The following is a 15,993-nucleotide window of genomic DNA, read 5'->3' as shown; positions in this document are numbered from 1 at the left end:
AGTATCCAGGCATGATGGTATACATCTAAAATCCAGCACTAAGAAGAATGGGGCAGGAATACCATGAGCTCAAGATGCCTACAATTTCTGATTAAAAAAAAGAATTAATATAAAACTAGGGCAATTAAACATTCTGCAAGTTTAGGAGGAAGAGGACTTTTCAGTTTTAGTTCCTGTTTCTATCATGTAACAGTGACTGGACTTAAACAAAAGTTTTAAAATTCCATCTTGTTTCTTTCATTCTTTCTTTTTTCCATTTTTCCTTTTTCTTTCTCTGGTTCTTCTCCCCTGCCTCTGTTTTTATGATGCAAAGCTGATTTATTTTCCTAGAAAATGAAAAGCAACTCTTCAGGCAACTGTAAAAGATGAAGACTAAAGTCGTTGACATCAAGACCTCTACCACATGAAGAGCTGCTGTTCTATTCCCAGGTGTAGTTGGCCTGCCAGGGTCTGTGTCAGGCTGTGTAGACAAGCCTTCTGTCTCCTGTGACCGATCTTCTGCATGCTTCTGATAAGCAATTTCCCATTCCAAGTGCTCCTCATTCCTCATCTGTTTAATCAGGAGTCTCCACAAGTCTTAACAAATTGTGGTTGCCAATCTCAGAGGTTGAGGTATTCCCAGTCTCCCAGGAGTTTGGTTAATAAAATTTCTGACTTCAGAGCCCACATCGGACCTTGTCTGACATGTCCCCGGCTGTCTATTTCAGGCCTCTGAATGCCTGGAATGCAGAGCCATCTCATCAGGAAAGACTTCACTTTAACCTTGTCTTGAATAAACATTGCAAAAAAAAAAAAAAGGCATTCCTGTCTTTTCATTTACTAGTACCTCCCTCCCTGCTTCTCTCCATCATTCTTCCTCCCTCCTACCAGAGCTTTCTGTTGCCTGGTGGGTCTTAAGCTCATTGGGTCATGCTGTCTGAGCACAGCTCTGATCTCAGTTTCTTTGTATATGATCCTGGAAAAATAATATAAGTGACACAGAGTTGTACATTTAGACAGAACCAAAAAAAAAAAACCCTCATAATTGTGCAAGTTCAGGAGTTGGTAGATTTTAGAAACTATTTTTAAATTCACTCTCCATTTAATTTCTAACTGATATACATGTAGAGGCATTCTCAATGACTGGAAGGATGTAAATGTCATTATTTAAAAATATGAAAATAAAATGAGATTCTATGATCCTCAAGAGGTTTGAAAGTATATGATTCTTAGATGCTTCTGAATGAGAATCACTTAGGAACCTTGATTTTGGCCATGTCTCTCAATTCCCTATTTTCTTTAGCCTGCTTAAGAGACTTGGCCAATATCAAGAGCCAAATGTCCAGATTCATGTAGGAAGGATCCTTTCTCATCCTTTCTCAAAACTGGAATAACATAGGAAATGTTCCCTATCTCATTATCTTCTTAAACTACCTCTTCTACTTAATTTCCAGTAAGCCAGCAAGAATCATTTGAGACTGCAGAGAAAAATAATCAAAAGGACTGAATACTTCACCCTGTCTCTTTTTTAAATGTTTAGAGAGATAGCTGATAGATGATAGATAGATAGATAGATAGATAGACAGATAGATGATATATAGGTAGATAGATAGATAGATAGATAGATAGATAGATAGATAGATAGATAGATAGATAGATAGGTAGATAGATAGATAGACAGACAGAAGATAAATGGAAGAGAGATGATGGTTAGATGGATAGATGATAGATAGAGATTATTCCTTAAGCAAGTGCATTTGACTTATGACAGAGACACTGTGAAAAATTTCTTTTAGAAGCAGACACTGAACAAAAGCCTCAGCCATGAGGAGAACATTGAGTGTCCAGACTGTCTGTGTTGGTGTCTGCCTGTGGTCTAAAGTGATTGGAGTCAGCTGCTGCACAACTACAACACATACAAAAGTCCTCCTATTTTGTATTCAAATTCACACATATGTGCATGTGTACATATACACACACATGTACACATACCACACACACAAACTCTGGGAAATTTTAATGTCCAAAATTTAAGTGTGGTACAAATTAAAGAAATGAAGTCTTTTAACTAGCAAATACACATATTTTAGTCATTTTCTCTGAGAAGTATTTTAATTACCATCATTTCTGTGTCTAGCAAGGATAATTTATGGATTTTATTACAAAACAATGAACACATGTATTATTCTAGGTGTGCAGCCCAGTATGGAAGCCACTTTATAATGTGTATGGATTTACATTTTGACTATTTCTAATTTTACTGAAACTTAAAATCCTCAAACATTACCTATTATCTATTATTCAACATCTGGATATCTGTTCATGTCTCTGGCTGTTGAATTAGACCACAGAAATATATTTGCCATTACAGAAAGTTCTGTTGGTTAGTGTATTTGCTATGTTCAAATCAGAAAACTCCTTTAGATTCTAAAATCATCCCTTTTTCCAGGTTAAGCTTTGTGTATTTTCCTAACATTAATTTATACTCTGTGTTGTATTATTTTCTGTGACTGCTCTAAAATTGGAAATATTAGCAATGACCCCAGGAAGAGGTGATACTTGAGAATAGTCCATTAAGACAATCTACCCCACAAAATCAGCTGACCCAGACCCTTACAGTCTTATTGCTCTGCACCCTATGCATGTAGATTCTTGCTCAGACTCTGGGGGAGCTGTCTCAACTTACCATCATCTTCCTATTCATACAAACTGACAGCAGAGAAAGAAAAGTTTTGTTTCCCTTAAACACGTATATCAGAAATCACATACATTGCTTCCTGTTTGGACAGGAAATGCTCCTATGGCCACACCTACTTATATGGCTACCCAAGAAGAGAATCTTCAGCTTTGTACCAATGGTAGTCCATTTATGGTGCTGTCACACACAGATGTGATAATTTATAAAAAAAAAAACTAAAGTTCATTTAGCTAGTGGCTCTGCAAGTTGGGGAGTCCAAAACCATGTTACAAGCATCTACTTGTCATCTGGTCCAGGACTTTTTGCTGCATCATATTATGGCAGTAGACATCACACAGGGAGATGGCTCAAAAGTCTCTCTCTTTTCTCTTCTTATAAAACTATAAATACCACCACATGTTCCCCTGTCATGACCTCATTTAATGTTAATTAACTTCTAAAGGTCTTGTCTCTATCTGTATTTTAGAGATTAAATTTTCAACACTTAAATTTTAGAAGACTCTATTTGAATCTCATTAGTATCTCTGGGACTAAAATCTCTATTCCTTCAGCAGATAACAGAAATTAATACTGCCAAATGCCAATACATTGAAAAGTCATCTATGTACATAATTTTAATGATCTCTTGGACTTATAACTATTTTTCTGTTTCTTCTTACTTATGGCTGTTTGGGTGAAGAAGATCCAAAGTTGTGAACGTAAATACTGAGAACAGGTCATTTTTATTATCCTATGACATTGTAAGAGAGTTAATATACTAGTTTCATTTCCTAAACCCTATAGGTAGTGACTCTTTCTTCAAACCCAAAAGAGAAATTCACTTCCATTTAGCAAAAACACTGCAGAAACAAAAATGTTAATTCAAATTGTTCTTAGGTCTGACTAGTTTATTTATCTTGATGAGCGGTCACATATACTTTATGCCATATATTCATTCACCTGTGTCTTAAAGCTGGATATTTGAAATAGAAGTTTATTTCTTCTTGAGACATAGAATAGAATGTTTTAATTACATCTTTTACACAGAGTGCACATTTTATGTTAAGCAGGAATTAAAGATTACCGTACATAATATCTAATGACTCAATTAATAGAACAGCATATTTTAATTTTTATAAACTATTCAGTTATGGAACTACAATATAAATACAATTTAAAGTACATATACTTTATTATTATTTAATTAATTAATATAAATTTTAAATTGAGAAATCTCTTTTAATTCAGCTTCTTATTACTTTGGGATGGATTATTACTTTATGTTTGGGAAGGTAGATGAAGTGAATCTTCATGAAAAGTAGAACAGGACATAATTCTTCAATTTGAGAACAGAGCCTTCATTTGAGAGCCTGAGTTTATGATTTACAAAGCACATGGCACCATAACCAGCTTGGGATAACAAGGTCAGGCTGTCTGCTGAAGCAATGACACTTTATTAATAGAGATAGATGGAATATTGAGTCATCTCCCAAAACTTATCATTCTACTTGGACATGTTCATGATTTAAGCAACCAAATACCACAATGAATTGTATGATACAATAATCCGACTTGTAAAAGTAAGTATGCCTTTCAAATCAAGCTCTCAACAGGTGCTTTTAAGCCATTAAAACTTGAGTATAACACCACAGTCCCCTTGACATTTCATGTGTGAAGTATCTCTGGATCAAATATTTTCTCATATTGACCATTTCATTCTGCAATGCTTACTTGTTTCTACCCTCAAAATATTCCTTGCTCTCTCAGTCTCTGCTCTCACATAAAGCTTTTATGGAAAACATTTCTAGCTTTTGTTTCAATTTTATGTTGTTATCCCAGATATTAGTAAAATAAATGGCACCAGAAATGAAGCATAAAATATTTCTGTTTGGTCTCCCATAGTACCCGACCATTAATTGATAAAATAAAATGTATAAAGAACAATGTTTTATACCAGCTCTCTATTCAGGCTTTCCATTTATTTTTACAATGGGAAAACGATATGTCACAGTGCTTTAACTTTCTGCTGCTACAATGAAACACTTGAGATAAAATTTGTGAAGGGAACAGTATTATTATCTTGCCTCACCATTTCAGGCATGAATCAGTCCTTTGGCTTTGGGCCCCTGGGGAAGCAGAACACCTTGAGAGGGGCATGTGAGGGAGTCAAGAGAAAAATAAGAGTGAAGATGGGGCCACAGCCCCACAATGACTTTCTGAGATACACCTTGAATGACTCTATGACAGTCTTGTCATCTTGACTGGTTTGGGGGATGCCTCAGACTAGTGACCTTCAACACTGAATGGGTTTCGGAGATATTTGCAAAGATGATTGACATGTGGTAGAATAACTGAAGGGGGAAAGTCCACTCTGAATGTTGGTGTACCCTCCATTAGGCTAGGAGCCCAGATGGAAGAAGTTGGAAGAACAGGAGACCAGTGCATCCAAGCAAGCTCCATGATTCCCAAACAAGTATATGTACTATTGTTACCATTGGGCATTCAATGCCAAATGTCTACCATTGCTGCCATTGTCCATGGTCACTCAGTCCCAACTCTCTGCCATAGCTGTCATTGTTCAAGGTCATTCAGTCCCAACTCTCAGCCCATGGCTGCCATTGCCCATGGACACTCAGTCCCAACTCTCTGTCCACGGATGCCATTGTCCATAAATACTTAGTGCCAGCTTCTTCAAGATTTCAATGTTATCGCAAACTCAGCAAACTTTCAGAGGGCTAAGTAGACTTCAGGATCAAACTGGGACTACTGAGGTTTCCAACTTCTTGGACTGGGAAGATACTGGCTTTTCTGCACTTCTAATGTGCAGGTGACCATTATCAGATATTCACTATGTATGTTAATGCAATAAATCCCCTCTTATCATAAATGTTATATCGTGTTATAATCACTTCCATTGCTCTAAAGAACTCTAACAAAAACAAGCCTAAAGACTTTCAAATAAAGATTTTATTATCTCCTAATACATTATCACACTATGTCTGAGCCTTTAATGTGAATTTTTGAGGACCTTAAAGACATACATCAGCTATTCAGTAGTAAACATTCTTGTCATATTATGCTTATTAATTTTCCCATCATACAATGATCAGATGAAGTCTTTAGTCTGTTTTAAGTCTCCTGGACCTTTAATCATTTAGAAGCTATAAGATCACACCACTTCCATTGGCTAAATCATACATTGCTATGTTAAACAAATTTAATGGTCTGTAATTTTTAAATAATTTGAATGCTTTTTACTTTCTTATGTTTCAGTTCTCAGGCACATAACCTTGAATGCAGGTTTACTGTTTTTATAAGCATACAGAGACAGGATACACTTCTGCGTATCTTTTTCATCATATCATGCTCTTGAATCCTTTTCCTACTTGCCTACAAACCATGATTTAATTTCTGCTAGTCTTGACACAGTCTTTTAAGCAAGTTGGCACAAGAAGTTGGATAAAACAGACATAAAACCGTCATCAGCACAACATTGCTGTCAAACTGAAGATCAGGCACTGAATGTGACCTTCAAGGCTCCACACCATCAAGTGATCACCTGCACATTCAATCAACCAAAGCTTGAAACACAAACCTATGATGCTCTTGCCCATTCCTCATCCCCATAAATGGCAGAAAATGAAGAGGTGAGTTAGATTTATAAAAAGTAATTAATAGCTTGGCATGGCTTTGGAACATGTTGAATGGCTATGAAAAATACAAAATATTAAGAAAAATTTATTTCATCTTAAAGAACCTAAAGTTTTACCCACTATTCTATGCAAAAACACTAAATAACTTTAGATTACTACCTTAGAAAACCATCCTTGGAAACGTGGATAGTTGATCAGAGAGACAGACAGACAGACAGAGACAGAGAAAGAGACACACACAAAAAGACACACAGAAAAACACACCAAGAAACAAAGAGATAGAGACAGAGAGAAGACAAGACAGTTCATCTACAAGTCTAAGTAAGAGCTGATACTGAGCCAAGGTAAGAAAATAGCTCTGAAGAAGGGTCCATTTCATATTCCTTTTTTGAGCTCTGAACACTTAAGAAAATCTTGTCACATATCCACACTTAATTTCAAATTACATTCTAAATGAAAAATGTAGCTAGTATAAATATATGACAAAATATAAATTATAAACACATTTTCTAGTTTATTCACTTAACTAAGGACACTGTTGTGATCAACCTGGAAGTAGTATTTTCATGGCCCATTAGTCTATTTCAAGACTTCCTTCAGTTGCGCTCAACTACCTTTACAATGTGAACACCCAGAAGAAAATTATTAAACTCTCTCTTGTTTTTCAAGGTTTCCTGTATTAGTCCATGTTGTATTGCAGTGAAGTGACACCATGACCAAGGCAACTCTCATAAAAAGAAAACATTTAACTGAGGCTTGCTTTACAGGTTTAAAGGTTGAGTCCATTATTTTCGTGGTAGGGAACATGGGCAGCATCAGACAAACATGGTAGCTGAGAATTCCACATCCAGATCCAAAGACAGCAAGAAGAAAGAGAGCTTCTGAGACTGGCTTGGGAACTGAAAAACCTTAAAGCCCACCCCCAGTGGCACACTTCCCCCTACAATGCCAAACCTAGCCAAACAAGGCCATACTCACTCCATGAAGAATACTCCTAATCCTTTCAAATAGCTCTCTAAGCATTCAGATATTTAAGGGTTTTTTTTGGGGGGCGGGGGAAGCCCATTCTTACAAACTACCACACTTCTCTTTTCTTAAAAAGAGAAAATGAAAAGCTGAATGTTCCTTACTTAACAAATATGAAGATACTTAATTTCCTTAACTGATAGCATAAGTTGTGTCAGGAATGATTCTCTATTGAATTCAATTTTCTTTCTCAGTCACAATGTCAGAATTTCATGTTTGTTTTGTTTTGTTGCAGGTAAGTACTTGTCTATTTCTCTATATTCCCAGAACTTCATAATGTGTCTAAAGTAATGTTGATTGATTAGTTATAAACTTAGGCATATTTGGGTAACCAATATTCCTTTGTATTGACATAGAATTTGGGGAGGATGAGTTCAATGGAATATAAAGGAGAGTGTTGTCCTAAAAAGCTTTGCAAGGTCGAAGTATTTAGATTTTTGCTATCTACAGTCTCACTATGTTCTCTTTCTACATGCACATAGAAAGGGACTGTAGTTGTGAGTGGCATGAGAACAGTGTAATTAGATGGGATAGCTCTGAAGAGAGCTTTCTCTGACAAATCCTAGCAGTTTATAGTGCAAACCAGATTAAAGTCATGCATAGAGCATCATTGATTCAGTTTCATGAATAGTTCATTGGGATTTATTTTGTTTCCTTTATGTAATACAGCTCACACCATTATTTCCATTGTGATCATATAAATGTTTTTACTTTTCATGTTCAGTGTGATTCATTAAAAATGTTCATGACTTTAACAACCAGAGAAACTGGTGTGGATTCAGTAACTAATGCTTAGATTAGAGATAGTTGTCCATAAGGAGGGCTCAGACCTTATAATACTTAGTCCAGACCAGTGTGAGAAAAATTACAATCACAGTCTAGTCCTTTTGCTACCATTGGAAGTCTCTTTGTCCAGTTTTTCTGATTAACCTGCCATGTTATCATGGCAAAAATGGAGGAAAAAGTTTACATACAATAAACATTTATTGAGCAAGTCAATCCCAAAGACAAAAAGAAAAGTTGGCCTCAAGTTATGACAGTCTGAAAGAATCAATGATAGACCCTCTCAAATAAAGACCAGCTCAGACCAGTTATTTGGGGCTAAGACCATATAACCAATTCTCAACTAATGTGGTCACATGACTATTAAACATTGTATTTACTGAAGTACTGCATGCATGTACTGTGTATTCTGGATACCTATTATAGGCTATGACTTGGAGGTTTTCACACTTTCTGATTTTACACAGTATGAACTAGCCTATCACTGCTTTTAAAGAACTTATCCCTTTCATTAAGTGACAGATTGTAATTTAATTGACTCTTCAAACTTGGTGTCTAGTTTTGATTTAACCACCGTTGTCCTTCAAACAGCATGACATTTACTTTTCTTAACAAGTTAGACATAAAACAAATATTCTTCAACTTTCTTTTTAGTCATTTATTCCTCAACAAAAAAAGGTGTTTAACGACTTCATCTAAGTGTTCTGAATTTATCTGCATCTTTCTACTGATATTCCGCATATCACATTGTGGCTTCAGTGTCTGTAGGGAGGCATCTATAGAGTAACCCAGGGACCAGGAAAAAAAATACTGTAATAGGACTTGTATGACAGTAGTGCAGTTGTTGGGGACACAGGAGATTGTGAAGCAGCAGGAGGCCAGGAGTGCTTCTGTACAGTGTCACAACTCTGGAGTTTTGACTGGGCCTTTCTATTTCTAGTAGCTATACTAATTTATGGAGTAAAGATGTGCTCTGAGACAACTTGGCTCTGGAGTGAGGAGTACACATTAGACAGGAATACCCCAGTGGGTGAAATATGAATGAGCTAGTGGGGTGTAGAAACATGGCCCAATAATACAATAGACCAGGGGTTGGAGCACGACACTATCAGGACAGGCAAGACTCCTCTGGAAATGGCTCAAAAATGGCCACTTTTTCCTGAGGGGGAAATCTATATGTGCAGCAGCTGAATGTCTCTCTTAGGTTTTCTTTGTCTGAATTGCTAATATTACCTTATGGAAAAAGATTCTAGTATTCTCTGTGGAGTAGGCCACTAATAGCATAGTGGTTCCTCCTGCATGACTGACGACAATGGCCTTGACTTTCCTTTTTCTTCGAAGTCTCCCAGGTATGCTGAAACCACAGCAGTCTTTTCTGCCGTTACTTTCTCTCCAGTGTAACAGTATAGAATGATAAACGCAGGTATTTTCCTTTCCTTGGTGCTAGTGAGGTCATTCCCAGCCTTTTCAATATTTATTTCTCACAATACTTCAGTGGTATAGGAGCTATAGTGAGTACTGAAATTATCATTTGGGGATCTGAAAGTTATGGGACCATCCTAAACTTTGAACTCTGACTCATATTTACAACCATAAAACATTGATTTGATTTTTAATTTCAAGTCTGAATTTGAATATACTAATATGAAAAATTTGACATAGGAAATAAACAAGATTTCAACAATTTTTCTATTTCAATGTATTTATCTATTATCTGCATGAACTGTCAGATTTTAATGTTTAGCACTAAAAAAGATTGGAGAGCTGGCATACATGTCCTACCACACCATGTATCAATCTAATGAGTCTATTAGTACAAAATACCTACTGATCATTACCTCAATTTGTGTATGCAATATATTTTAAAGTTGTCACAGAACATTCAGGTTTAATGTCATGATATTTAGAAATGGCCATTTACTGGGAGCAGTGTTTCCATATAGTGCCTCATTAAACTGAGAACCACATTTGAGAGAATTTCAATTAAAATATTTTTAGACATTAAGGGTCTAAAAATCTTTTTTTATCTTTCAATAGACTTTTATTCTTTGGTTAAAGATTATAAAATGTTTTTATTTGATAAGATATTATATTATCAAAATAAACATCTTTATTATCATAATTGAAAACTGAAAAGCATTCCTCAAAATTAATATACATTAACTACTAGGCAATTTTAGTCCATTTTTTGATGGATATATCAACAAAATTGTGAAAATGAAATGCATCTAAGTAACAGAGATCATGACCCTGGGGATGAGACACACATCATAGGATCCAGCACGGATATGAATGATGCAAGTCATAAACATTCTTCAAATAACACAAGACTCAGAGGAAGTCTCATAGAAAACACTGTTTGTACAATGGTGATCTGCTCTGTATTCACTGCTGCTATTTTCATAATAGCATAGGTGGACTCCTACCCAACCTCAGCATGGACACAGCCCATGTGTTCATACACAACCCTCACCTGTTCTCAGAAGCTCCAGCTCCATAGAGGTCTTCTGTTCCTTCAGCTTGCAGATCAAGGCACATTCAAAAGCAATATGTCTCATCTCTGTACACAGGCATAGTGCTCAGCCTCCTGGGAAACCATTCAACTCAAGCATTACTAAGTAGGTCTCACAAAACCATTTAGAAGATTTCATTCTTTCTGTAACAATTAGCAAATAGAGAACTCAGGCATTGACCACACCAAAAAAAAAAATGACTTATGGTACAATTCACACTATAAGATGATATTCCCAAGTTTAGAAATTTAAGAGTCTTCAAAGGTTAGGAATTTGGCTTCTGGGAAAACAAACAAATCAAGGGTAAAGACTATAATGTGTACATGAAGGTAGAGATGAATAAAACACCATTGTTCTGTTCTTTGTTCTTTCACTCAATCTATTTGGAAGAGAACATTTTCTGCAGAGAGGCAGGTGATGTCTTTGGAAGTCAGTCACATACTCTTCACCATCATAGGTATTACATACGAACCTCCTCTTACGAGGAGTGTCCTTTATCTATTCAGCTCCTAAAAACATCCCATGTTTCTTTTGCAGTTTTTTTCAACACCATATGATTAATGATTTAGTCTAAGACACTTACCTGCTAATAATCCACAGGATGTCATCAAAATGTTTAGATGGCTGAATAAACAGCATCCAATCACATCCTGGGAAGTCAGATAAAATGTCATATGAGTGGAGTGAAGTGAGTTAGAGTACACAGACACACACATGCACAAATACATGAACACATAAACATAACTTTTCTATTTGGAATTCCATCTCACCATAGTAAGGTCCTCTAGATTTACCAATCATTTTGTTACTTAAACTAGTGACTCAAATTCTTATCCACTTGGCGGTGGGAAACATCACCCCAATTCACACCCACGTCAATATCACCAAGGAATATATGGAGAATGTTGCAATTTTAAATGCTGAATTACTCACTTCCCATTTAAAGTGAATTATTGATTCTCCTTAAATTTCACATTCAGTAGATGTGTGAGTTTCTCTGTTCCATGCTGAAAATAATCTCTTTTCTTTCCTGAAACCTACATCTGCATCTAAAGTTATTTTATTTTAAATACTATAACTTAAGAAAATAACTATAAAACTAGTTAATGAAGAGATTTATACGAAATTAAAAGCAGAACTATTGTATATCTTCTCTCTGAAATTCATTTTATAACTGAGGGTGTGTATAGCACTGAGGTATCTCGACATTGTAATGATAATCAGTAGTCATTTTCTTTCCCTTCCAATACATTCTTCTTTTAAGCCCATAAATAGAATAGATCGACCCTGGAGCTTTATTGTCCCAACCAAGCCCAAGAACAAATATGCATATATGTTTATAGATATAGATGCAGATATAGATAAAATCCTAGGCTGTTCTAAACTAAATTTCAAGGCCTGTTCAAATATTTCTTTTTATTCTTATCTTAAGACTAGAGGAGTGGAGAACCTGTTGAGGGGAATGAGTTCTGTTTGTTTATCCCTTTTTTTTATATATCTTCTAGGCTTCATTTATTTGAGTGATGGTATTTACCTTAGTTTTCTTTCTTCTTCATCCAGGATTATAACAATAACAATAACAAAAAATGAGAAAGAATGGAAGAATACATATATTGACCAACACTGTACATACTACCTCAAGTCAATGGCTATACTGTTTCCTAATGAAGTCATAGCAAATCAGTTTTGGATTTTAAATATCTGACTTAAAAGTTTCTCACTGAGGACTAACTTTCATGCTACCATAAACTGTCATAAAATCTTTCAAATGAAGGAGGCTACCAACAGTCCTATCCAGCCAGGATGCTTATGAACCAGAACAATGACTAAGATGACATTATATAACCCTAAGAGTGCAATGGTGGTATGCATGCCATGGCAATAACCAACAGCTCTCTAATTGGACGTAGGGCCTGTTTAACAAAAGGGAAATCATGCCTGGTACTGCAAACACACCCAACTACTCACTGCCAGTTAAGTCATGTATCTTAGAGGAAACCTCCAACAATCACTTTACTAAACCAACACAAACCCTAACTGAATTCTAAATATTTGTCCTTATACCCGTAGATAAGGTGGATGTGCCCCAAAGATGCATGTCCTGACATACTCTCGTTCAGGAAGCCCTGTGATTTGTAACCTTTATTCTGGATGGTTGGGGGCTTTAGTAGTCATAATATCAGGGAAGGGACACCTTACCAAGAACCCAAGAGAAAGAGAATACAAATTTTCCTTTTATATGTAAATGCAAATTTAATTAACTCTTATCTGATTAATATACTTACAGATTTTATACACAGGATTTTGGAGCTAAATTCTCTGGCTTCTTAAGCAACCCTATTATTATTTGAAAGCCTCATCTAACTCTACACAGGCAGAACAGTATCATGTTTTCCATGATTTCACTGCATACATAAATTTTAAGACATTATCATCTATTTTATTACTTCAAACTATTATTGCCCATAAAATTCCATTGTTTAGGCAGTTCATCAAATGCTAATTCATTGAAGTAAATTTACTCAAACAATGAATTTTAGAACTAAACAATGTATAATATTTCCCTCTTAAAGCTTAAGTATGCTGTTATAAATAGCAATTTCCTTTTGCATGTATATATGTAGCATATATTCTCAATCTATTTATTGATCATTAGACATATAGGTTGATACCATTGTCTTGGTTATTGAGAATAATGCTAAAATTAACATGGTGGTTCAGATGTCTCCCTGATGTGTAGATTCATGTCTAATTCTTCTCATGTATACTTAAAAGTGAAATTGCTGTGTATATTAATTCTACATGCAGTTTTAATTTGTCAATACATCATCAAGTTACAAAGTATGTATTACAACAATTTGAAGAGGTAGAGTTATTATGTCACCATTGGTAGATTTCTACAGAATTTAGTTGACTTGTATGGAAACTCAGAATATTCCATTTTCAGAAGCAGTGGGTTTTATTCAAATGCATACCTTTCTCTGTCCCTCACATATCGATACCTCTTGTGCTGTCTGCCTTCCCGTGTCCTCGTATCGTAGCAGGTCTGTGGTCAAGGTCCCAATGTGGATGCAAGTTACTGTATCAAAAGTAGACATTCCTTAATATGCTGATAAGAAGCAGAGCCAGATGTGGTGGAAAATGCCTTTAACACCAGTACTTGGGAAGCAGAGGTATTAAGAGCTGCTGGTAGCAAGAGACTGTGGTTACACAGCAGGAGGCAATGGGTGCTCAGCAGGTCGACCCACCAGACTCTGTGATGGGGAGCCCCACTGGCAAGACAGTGGAGCTACTGACTGATAATGACCAGTTGCTCCTGTCCGTAATTTCTCTCATATACCATTTCATTTCTTCCCTAAGTACAGCTGTGGGTGTTTTCCCACAGCTGGTGTGTTACTGGGCACTCATGTCCTTGGATCGTTAGAAAGATGACTTCTCAATTAGCTGTATAAAATTGACATATAGAAAATATAGTAAGATATGTTTCATAACTAGATCTATTACCTCACAAGGACGGTAGACCCTTAAAAGCCTGCTTTGTTCCTTTTGCTCAGACTAACTCCACACATTTAGCTCATTTCACCTCAGAGCAAGTTCAAACTATCATAAGTTTGAAACTTTACAATTATGCACAAGGTCAGAGTTGCAGATGTCTAACCACATAAAGCACTCTAAGAAAAGCATACCAGTTCTTTGCTTGCCAAGTCTGCTGATAAAGACCTATGTCTGTTTGTCACACTTGACACTGCACCCCTCCTTCTGGTCCTGAGACCTTGAAACCTTGTGTTGCCATGGTAAATGGCTCTGTCCTTATCGTCTACTCTAGAAATGTGCTTTTGACCAATGAGAGAGAACTCTTGTAATTTTTATTATTGCTTCAAGTCTCCTGTAAAAAAGAGTTATTATTGGGCTAGATGAGGAAAAGCAGGAGGATTAGAACAGAGAATTAGAGCTAAGAAATTATAGACAATTAGGACAAGGAAATTAGAAAAAGGCAGAATAATAAAAAGATATGATTTGAAGAAGACACATGTGAGCTAATTCATTTTTGCCTTCAAATACCCTAGTTCCTTTCACTTCCTGTTGTGTCTGATCTGAACCCGGATGAGGTCTAAGGAGCTGGCCCCCAAACAACCTTGATACAGAGGCAGATAAATCTCTGTGTCTTCAAGGCCAGCCTGGCCAAAAAGTGAGTTCCAAGGCAGCCCACTTTCCTGCTTTTGGTCTTCACTTTCCAGTGGGCTTTTATTTGCAGTATCATCTTTCATTTGCTTGCTAGCCAGCCATTCTACTGCTTTTCTGTACTTCACTTGTTTCTATTCTTTATCCATTTTTCCTGAGATATAGCATTTCTTTATTTGTATGAAATGCAAAGTAACTTTTTGACAACATCACATATTGGCAAACATTTCACTTCTTTTTCTTTGTAATCTATTTGCTTATAACATTGTTTCTATGTAATACATGTTTTCATTTTCAAATGAAATATTTCATATTAAATTACATATTTTCTTCAATGTTCTTCCTTTCTTTTTTCATAAATGTAGACTATTTAATTTGGTATCATCCATCCAAGAGTCTATTTTTCACAGTGATTTGAAAGTGATGCTTTCTATTTGCTTACTCTTATTGGAATACATTTTCCAATACATTATACTATTTTCTCAAACCTGCATTCCTATCCTTCCATTAGCATGCTGTGGATTGATTCAGCTGCTTTAGCTCTAACACACATTTCAATGTACATTTAATATAGAGTAAAATTGGATTTCCCACTAGCTACTGGACTTTCTGAACATAGATCCTCCTGTATGAACTATCAATCCCTACAGACCTCTGAATGATAATTCCATCATTTAATTAGCATCATTGCCATTTTCATTTCTATTACATACAAAGTCAGCGTGTTATCCTATTTATTCAATCATTTTCAGTTCTGCAATAGTAATTTAAAGATTTATCCAAATTGTTTATAGAATTTATTGTCATATGTGTCTTTTGGAATCTTATGCTGGTCCCACAACATCTTTTTTTTTCAATTTCACTGTTTTTCCTAACTGGTTATTTTTTAATTATTAAGCAATAGTTTAATATATTTAAAGCCCACTTCAGTTACTATATATAATATTTATAATATTTTTGCTTTGTGTATAATTTCTGTTGGTTTTTTTTTTTTTTTTTTTTTTTTTTTTTGTAGAAAGAATGAAGCTTTACGGTCCAGCTTTCTCTGGTCCACAATGCTAAATCCAAAAGAGATCACCTGTGTTCTGAAGACCCCTGAGCAATAGCTGCCCTGGGAATTCCTTCTGCCGTTTCCTCTCCTGGACCCCTGCCTCTTGCCATCACCCTGAGCCTCCACACT

The 15,993-nt window shown here is 35.8% G+C and overlaps 1 long non-coding RNA gene across 2 annotated transcripts in view; it reads right to left on the bottom strand.

Annotated features, from left to right (window-relative positions):
- The window catches only part of LOC128099511 (uncharacterized), a 57,710-nt gene extending 41,996 nt beyond the window's left edge, over positions 1-15,714 (bottom strand). The window contains exons 1-2 of one of the 2 annotated variants that reach the window (XR_008214557.1): positions 11,215-15,714; positions 10,592-10,774 (exon numbers count right to left, since the gene is read on the bottom strand). This is a non-coding gene — a long non-coding RNA (uncharacterized LOC128099511). The remainder of the gene's footprint in view (positions 1-10,591; positions 10,775-11,214) is intronic. The other variant, XR_008214558.1, reaches the window with a different exon arrangement.
- Between the last annotated feature and the right edge of the window lie 279 nt (positions 15,715-15,993).

This window comes from Peromyscus californicus, unplaced genomic scaffold, assembly GCF_007827085.1.
Source record: "Peromyscus californicus insignis strain IS unplaced genomic scaffold, ASM782708v3 Scaffold_6__1_contigs__length_162567912, whole genome shotgun sequence".
Lineage (NCBI taxonomy): Eukaryota > Metazoa > Chordata > Mammalia > Rodentia > Cricetidae > Peromyscus > Peromyscus californicus.
Note: the sequence above shows the minus strand (reverse complement) of the source record. Positions and strands in the feature narration are given on the sequence as shown.